Source organism: Sardina pilchardus, chromosome 8, assembly GCF_963854185.1.
Source record: "Sardina pilchardus chromosome 8, fSarPil1.1, whole genome shotgun sequence".
In the NCBI taxonomy this organism is placed as follows: domain Eukaryota; kingdom Metazoa; phylum Chordata; class Actinopteri; order Clupeiformes; family Clupeidae; genus Sardina; species Sardina pilchardus.
Genome location: NC_085001.1, coordinates 34,721,596 through 34,729,912, shown reverse-complemented (window position 1 = coordinate 34,729,912; position 8,317 = coordinate 34,721,596). Strand labels below are relative to the sequence as shown.

The following is an 8,317-nucleotide window of genomic DNA, read 5'->3' as shown; positions in this document are numbered from 1 at the left end:
GCGCATCTGTATACAAATTTCATAGTTGACAACTCTAACGCTCCTGGCTGGAAACTCACGCTTTCATCATCAACCTCGCTCTCTCACACACGCAAGAAATGTCACTCCAAAACCATTCTTCTTTTTCTTCAATCTCTTCGTTATCAGTTGGTGACTTTGTAGCGATTAGCCTACCGTTGAAACGGCAAACCATGATAAGAATGTTGACTATATAGCCTACAATTACCGTGTTCATTTCAAATATTATTATTATCACGGTTGATAAACACGGTGTGGAAACCGTGTTAGTGTAGTGGGGTAGGTTCACCCCCTCTGAACCTCCCGTGCTGTCACGTCATTATTAGCTAATTACTTGTCAATCCCCCTGATTAGCAGCCGCTGCCAAAACACCTTTAAAAAGACCTGGAAGTACCGGTGAGTGACTGCGCTGGTAACTTTTGCTCTCCCCCCTCATTGAGATGGCTCCCTGTCTGTTGCGGTAGGTCTCAATCCTTAGCGGGTTGCGTTGGTTATTAACATTTTACATTTTATGAGCTTACCTTCTTGTTTTGTAGCTTCCTTGCAATGTCCGTCCTCCACCGTTCCCGTTGAGGGTATTCCTGCTCTTTGCCAGCTCAGGTATGCTTCTTAATGTTAGTTTATGCGACACCGTCGCTACAAGTTCACGCACACTGATTTATTTAACTATGTGCTTATAGTACGGATCTTTGACTTCGCCGCCATTGTCTCTGGAGCGGGTATGTAACGCAGCATTCCATGATAAAGACATATTATAAAAGGTGTTATTTTTGTAACTTTGGTCTGCATCTTGCAGGTGCATGTAGCCTGGTTGACTGGAGGGCCGGACTTCACGGGCATTGCTGTTTTGTCTTACGATTCGGTTTCCGTCTAGTGTTCATCTCGTCTCCTTCGTCTCCTGTTTGTATCTGTGATTTCCTCGTGATCTTGTTTGTCTGGGTCTTTGTCCAGTGCCTTAGTACCCAATTCTATTGTTTTGTGGGGTTTTTGTTTGGGGGTTTTCTTTTGCTTTGGTTGGTGAGTTTGCCTAACTATAATACCTGCTGCATGTCGTCAGCCTCTCCGAGGCGCTGTGGCCTGATGTGCATCTCCCTCCATCTGTTTGCATGTGATTGTGTATGCGGGCTACTGTCGCTTTGCATGATTTAAGTTGTAGTTTTGTCAGTGTTGGCAAGTGTTGTTATTGTCCTTCATGTATTGTTGTAGTGTCTTCCTTGGTTTATGTATTATCTTCTGGTGCCTTAATTGTGTGTTTGTTTTATTTGTTTATTTGGCAGGTCGGGTGCTACTTAGGGGAGGCTAGACACCTGGTGGTGGGACCCTATCACTGCATGCTTGCCTTGCTGTGCTGTGCCGTGCCGTGCTGTGTGGTGTGCTGTGCTGTGCTGTGTGCTGTGCTGTGTTGGGCTGTGCGGTTCAGTGCACTGCTCGCAGCAGCTTGTTTAGAGATCCACTTCACCAAGTGTGTGTGTGTGTGTGTGTGTGTACACGTGTGGATTTTGGAACACTCCATCAGTAGCGTGCCTCCCTCAGGTAAGCCCCACCTAGCTATATTCATTTTGAGAAGTGCAACCTTTATTGTTAAATTAAACCTCAGACTAAAGTGTTAAATAAATATATTTTTACATTCTCTTAACCCATGCGAGTCTTCCAGGCCTCTTCCTCCAACAGGTCTTCAGTTCCCACCTCCCCTTTCCCCTTGTTTCTTCAATAAACTTTTATTCAATTGGAATTCACGTCTTCTGCGTATTGCATACGAACCTGTGTAGTTCATATATTCTACTGTGGTATTTCCCTGGGGGTAATTACAGTGATTGTCCTGGGGTGGCGTAGTCGGGCTATTGGTTGGGGTACATCCTGTTATCCCTCCCTCACACTGCTTTGTCACAATTTGACGTGGGTCGGCAGGATTGCATTTGAAAAGCAAAAGACGTGAATTCCAAATCTGTTTAGGTTTGTTTGGCACCAGAAGGTTGTTTTTTTGGGTTTATATTGTCTTTAATCCTTAATTTGTATTGTATTGTATGTGAAGCTAATTGTGTCCAGTGTCAAGACAAAACAGCAGCGGCCCTTGTGGCGGGACAAACAACAATTCTCTAAGCTGAACTAGCTGTGATCTAATCCCCTTTGTATTTGACTCCTCCCCTTATTACATTGTGCAGTGAGTGGTCATAGTAGCCATGGTTGAAGAAATGCAGCAGCTTCGAGAAAGGGTTGCACAGCTTCAAGCTGATAATGACCGCTTGCTGTTGGACCGACCGCCAGCTGCACCTCCAGTTAATGTGTCAAATGAAAGATTTGTTTTCATCCCTAGGGATAGAAAATGTCCTAACTTCTCAGGCAGGTCTGGTATAAGTTTTGACGAGTGGGAAGAAGAGGTACAGGCCTGCATGCGGGCTCGGCACCTTTCCTCTGCTGACCAAGCTTTCTTTCTCTTTGACCATTTAGAAGGAGAAGCAAGGGAGGAAATCAAATATCGCTCTGCTGAGGAGAGGAGGGACCCAGATAAAATTACAGCAGTTTTACGTGAATTGTATGGTTGTTGTCAGTCCCATGTGTCATTACAGGAGTCATTCTTTTCAAGAAGGCAACAAGATGGGGAGAGTCTACTGGAATTCTCCCTGGCCTTGATGAGTTTGATGGGGAAGATCAGACAGGTCGCTCCTCATGCCGTCCCAAATTCTGAGGTAATGTTACGCGATCAATTTATTGAGTGTGTAACTGATGGTGCACTCCGTAGGGAATTGAAACAGCTGGTGCGGCGTGAACCCACTTCCACTCTACTTGAAGTTCGTAGGGAGGCTATTAGGTGGGAGCGGGAAGTCATGCCGGCAACAATGAGGGGTAGGAGTCAGTCTGTCCCCTCTGCTTATGGTATAGTATATGGAGTTCAGGGCGAACAGCGCCACCCTCCTCGTAGTCCCCTACCAAACCATGACCTTGTTGAACTGAAGGAGATTTTGAAACGCCAGCAGGAACAGCTTGACCTACTCACACGTAGCGTTAGTCTTCTCCAGGCCACTAAACAACCCAGTGGAGCTTTCTCTGGGCCTGTCATCTGCAGAAGGTGCCAGCAACCAGGCCACTTTGCTCGTGATTGTGATGGCCCGAGGGTCCCTCCCCGCCCTAGAGCCACTTCCTTTTCTAGTTCCTCTTCTATCCCAAGGTCCACCCAGTCCAGTCAGCCACAGGAAAACTAGCACCCACCGACCTATTGAGCCGTAGTTCGGTTGGGGATGTTAATGGCTCCTGTGTAGTGAAGGGGGATAAAAGGACGGTACCTCAGCTTATGTCATCTTGCCCACATATAAGTGTTACTATGGGAGGGGTGGAGGTGCCTTGTCTTTTAGATACAGGATCTATGGTGTCGACCATTACTGAGACTTTCTTCAGACACCATTTTGAACCATGGGGTCAGGATCGCTTGAGGCAGTGTCATTGGTTGCAGCTTCGTGCGGCCAATGGTTTAGGAATCCCGTACCTTGGCTACTTAGAATTAGATGTTAAACTCTGTAGTAAGGATGTACCAGGGTGTGGGGTATTGGTGGTTAAGGATCCTGTAGGAGGTTCAATGTCTCAGGTCCCCGGAGTGTTAGGGATGAACATTATAGGCAAATGTTATCATGAACTGTTTGGCCAACAGGGCCCATCTTTCTTTGAGTCACACACAGTAGCAAAAGCCCCAGAGTCAGTATTTGAAGCTTTGCAGCAATGTCATCAGGCTAGTCTATCTTCTGGGGCAACTGACCGAACTGTCAGAGTACGAGGGGGAAGGGTTCATCGTGTTCCAGGGGGAACGCTCAAGTTTATAGCCACTACCTGTTCTGGCTTACAGACTGGGGGCTCGGCCCTTTTTGAGCCTCTATCTTCTGGTTTGCCTGCTGGCCTTTTGGCATCCCCAGCCTTAGTTCAGGTGACCCACGGCACTGCTTATATTCCTGTAGTTAACGTGGGGACTAATGACACCTTACTGTACCCACGCTCTATACTGGGAAATCTAACTGAGGTTTATGTGGTTAGTCTGCCTCCAGAAATAGCTGAAGTACGGGCAGTACATGCCTCCACTCTTAATTCAGTAACCCCTGACCCAATTAAATCAAAGATAGAGGCCCTTGATTTGTCTGCTCTGTCGGATCAGGACCAGAGCCAGGTCCGATCACTGCTACTGAATTACAGCTCAGTTTTTGCCGCTCATGAAGGGGACTTGGGCTGCACCCGCCTCATTACTCATGAGATTCCTCTAGTGGACGATGTTCCTGTCCGACAGCGTTATCGCCGGTTGCCCCCGTCCGAATATGAAGTGGTAAAGTCTCACATCCAACAGCTTCTTGAGGCACAGATCATTCGGGAGAGCTGCAGCCCCTACGCGTCCCCCATAGTCCTCGTTAAGAAGAAAGATGGGAGCCCACGCTTGTGTGTGGACTACCGCCAGCTAAATGGGAAAACCCGTAAGGATGCGTTCCCGCTCCCTCGGATCGAGGAAACCTTGGATGCCCTTTCTGGGGCCTGCTGGTTCTCCACTCTCGATCTGGCAAGTGGATACAACCAGGTACCTGTTGCAGAGTCTGACAAAGCTAAAACGGCATTCTGTACCCCATTCGGTCTTTTTGAATGGAACAGAATGCCGTTTGGGCTTTGCAACGCCCCTAGTACTTTCCAGAGGCTGATGCAGCGGATGTTTGGAGACCAGCAGTGCCAATCATTATTGTTATATTTGGATGATGTGGTGGTTTTCTCTTCTTCTGTCTCGCAGCACCTGCAGCGGTTGGACGTGGTGCTTGGCCGCTTGAAACAGGAAGGTCTAAAAGCCAAGCTGGAGAAATGTGCGTTTTTCCAGAAGAAAGTGGGCTATCTGGGTCACGTAATCTCCAGCCACGGGGTTTCAACCGACCCGAAGAAGGTAGAGGTGGTAGCTAATTGGAAACGGCCCTCCCACATCTCAGAGCTTCGTTCATTTTTAGGTTTCGCCAGCTACTATCGCCGCTTTGTGGAGGGGTTTGCCAAGCTGGCGGCCCCTCTACATAGGTTGGTAGCAGAGCTGGCAGGGACCAAATCAAAGAAAGCATCTGGCCGAAGCTTGGCATCAGCATGGACAGGCGAGTGCGAGAGCAGCTTCGACGGACTGAAAAGTAAATTTGTTAGTGCACCTGTACTTGCTTATGCCGACTTCTCCCTGCCATTTATCCTGGAAGTCGACGCTAGCCACAGCGGCCTGGGGGCCATTCTCTCTCAGGAGCAGGGTGGGACGGTCCGACCCATCGCATATGCCAGTCGAGGTCTGAGGCCCACTGAGCGCAACATGTCCAACTATAGCTCCATGAAGTTGGAGTTTGTTGCGCTCAAGTGGGCCATGACTGAGAAATTCCGTGAGTACCTGCTAGGCCAAAAGTGTGTGGTGTTCACGGATAATAACCCTCTCAGCCATCTGTCCACCGCCAAGCTAGGTGCCACGGAACAGCGGTGGGCAGCGCAGCTGGCGGCTTTTGACTATCAGCTGAAGTACAGGTCCGGCAAATCAAATACTAATGCTGATGCCCTCTCACGGCAGTACGTAGCCCCAGATCCTTCCTTGACAGGAAGCCCCGGAACTGCTCTCCCTGCCTCCTTGCAACAGGCCATGGTGAACCAAAGCTTTGCTGAAGTAACGCAGTCCTCTATTGCTGTTTTCCCTCACCACTCCCCCTCTGAGCTCCAGTCCCTGCAGGAAACTGACCCTGACATCCATGACATCCTGGCGTATTGGAAGCGGAAGGAGCGTCCCACTGCAGCTGAACGACATCAGCTGTCCCCCGGTGCTTTGGTGTTGTTGCGCCAGTGGGATCGCCTGGTGAACAAGGATGGCATCCTGTATCGCCGGATCTTCCGCCCCGATGGTAACGAGGAGGTCTTCCAACTGGTTCTGCCGGCGGCATTGAAGTCTGTTGTTCTGGGTCAGCTCCATCAGAGCCACGGGCACCAGGGCATTGAACGGACAAGTCAGTTGGTGCAGCAGCGTTGCTACTGGCCTAAAATGTTCTCGGAAATTAAACGTTGGTGCCAGGAGTGCGAACGTTGCCAGGTCAGTAAAAACACACAGCCTGTGGTGCACAGCTTTATGGGACACTTACTAGCATCTAGACCTAATGAAATTTTAGCTTTAGATTTTACCATACTGGAACCCACTCATAATGGAGTTGAGAATGTGCTTGTGATGACCGATGTGTTTAGCAAATATACTCTTGCTATTCCCACCAGGGACCAGCGGGCGGCGACTGTGGCGCAGGTACTTGTCACAGAGTGGTTCTACAAGTTCGGCATCCCTAGTCGCGTTCATACAGACCAAGGCCGTAACTTTGAGTGTGTTGATACAACAGCTTTGCCTCTTGTATGATGTTTCAAAATCTAGGACCACTCCCTATCATCCGGCTGGTAACGGCCAATGTGAGCGCTTCAATCGGACGCTGCACAATCTCCTGCGTGTGCTCCCCACCTCACGGAAAAGGGACTGGACTTCCTGTCTGCCGCAGGTGGTGTTTTCCTATAATACCACACCGCATCAGTCGACAGGTGAGACACCCTATTTTCTGATGTTTGGTCAAGACCCTAAATTACCAGTTGACTTTCTGTTAGGTAGGGTGGCCGACCCTTTACCAGGCACCGTGCACAGCTGGATAGTGGAGCATCAGACTCGACTCAATCTGGCGTTTGATGGGGCCAAAAAGCGCCTAGCCACTACTGCTGAACAGCGCCAGAACCATCATGCACCTCGGGTGAAGGATCGGCCGTTACAAGAAGGTCAGCTGGTGTATGTCCGTAACCATGGGCTTAGGGGGCGTAACAAAATCCAAGATCTATGGCACCCACTGTTACACCAAGTGTTGAAGGTCCCCAGGCCAGGAGGTATGGTCTACACCATCGCACCAGTTGATTCTCCGGGGAAGGTGAAGCATATCCATCGCACCATGTTGAAGCCACATCTTGGCCCAGAGCCTTCAAGCAGCCCGCCCCCTCCTGCCCTTGAATGTGTACCCTCCCAGGAAGAAGGCTCCCATGATCTCTTCCTTTGGAGACCTGATGAGCCCCAGCCCTCTAGTCTCCCTGTCACAACTGCTTCGGTCCCTGTTCCTGGGCCACCACTCTCTGCAAGTCCTCTGTCCTTTCAGGCCACCAGGCTACCAACCCTGGGTCAAGGATGGGAAGGAGACACATTAACAAATGCTACTGTGCCACTTGATGGCCCACCCCTGGCGGAATCCATGGATGATGCTCCACAGTCGTCCACCCAATCCAGCGCCAGTATGCCTGAAGTGAGGAGGACGGCTAGAGTCAAGGCAGGTCAGCACTCCAACCTATACCACCTTCCAAAACCAGCAGGAGGGGATACCTCGGGGGCTGTTGGCTCTCCCCGACCTGTGCCTTAACTCCTATGCCAGTTTGTTAGTCCATCGTCGGGGCGCCGATGAAAAAAAACCAGGGGTAGATTGTAGTGGGGTAGGTTCACCCCCTCTGAACCTCCCGTGCTGTCACGTCATTATTAGCTAATTACTTGTCAATCCCCCTGATTAGCAGCCGCTGCCAAAACACCTTTAAAAAGACCTGGAAGTACCGGTGAGTGACTGCGCTGGTAACTTTTGCTCTCCCCCCTCATTGAGATGGCTCCCTGTCTGTTGCGGTAGGTCTCAATCCTTAGCGGGTTGCGTTGGTTATTAACATTTTACATTTTATGAGCTTACCTTCTTGTTTTGTAGCTTCCTTGCAATGTCCGTCCTCCACCGTTCCCGTTGAGGGTATTCCTGCTCTTTGCCAGCTCAGGTATGCTTCTTAATGTTAGTTTATGCGACACCGTCGCTACAAGTTCACGCACACTGATTTATTTAACTATGTGCTTATAGTACGGATCTTTGACTTCGCCGCCATTGTCTCTGGAGCGGGTATGTAACGCAGCATTCCATGATAAAGACATATTATAAAAGGTGTTATTTTTGTAACTTTGGTCTGCATCTTGCAGGTGCATGTAGCCTGGTTGACTGGAGGGCCGGACTTCACGGGCGTTGCTGTTTTGTCTTACGATTCGGTTTCCGTCTAGTGTTCATCTCGTCTCCTTCGTCTCCTGTTTGTATCTGTGATTTCCTCGTGATCTTGTTTGTCTGGGTCTTTGTCCAGTGCCTTAGTACCCAATTCTATTGTTTTGTGGGGTTTTTGTTTGGGGGTTTTCTTTTGCTTTGGTTGGTGAGTTTGCCTAACTATAATACCTGCTGCATGTCGTCAGCCTCTCCGAGGCGCTGTGGCCTGATGTGCATCTCCCTCCATCTGTTTGCAT

At 49.5% G+C, this 8,317-nt stretch overlaps 2 long non-coding RNA genes across 2 annotated transcripts; both read left to right on the top strand.

The window, feature by feature from the left end:
* Positions 1-384: 384 nt before the first annotated feature.
* On the top strand, positions 385-854 carry LOC134089765 (uncharacterized). Its single transcript, XR_009940123.1, has 4 exons — positions 385-478; positions 555-618; positions 699-737; positions 815-854. It is a non-coding gene; the product is annotated as an uncharacterized LOC134089765 (long non-coding RNA).
* Positions 855-7,398: 6,544 nt separating this feature from the next.
* On the top strand, positions 7,399-8,054 carry LOC134089315 (uncharacterized). Its single transcript, XR_009940039.1, has 4 exons — positions 7,399-7,669; positions 7,746-7,809; positions 7,890-7,928; positions 8,006-8,054. It is a non-coding gene; the product is annotated as an uncharacterized LOC134089315 (long non-coding RNA).
* Positions 8,055-8,317: the final 263 nt, after the last annotated feature.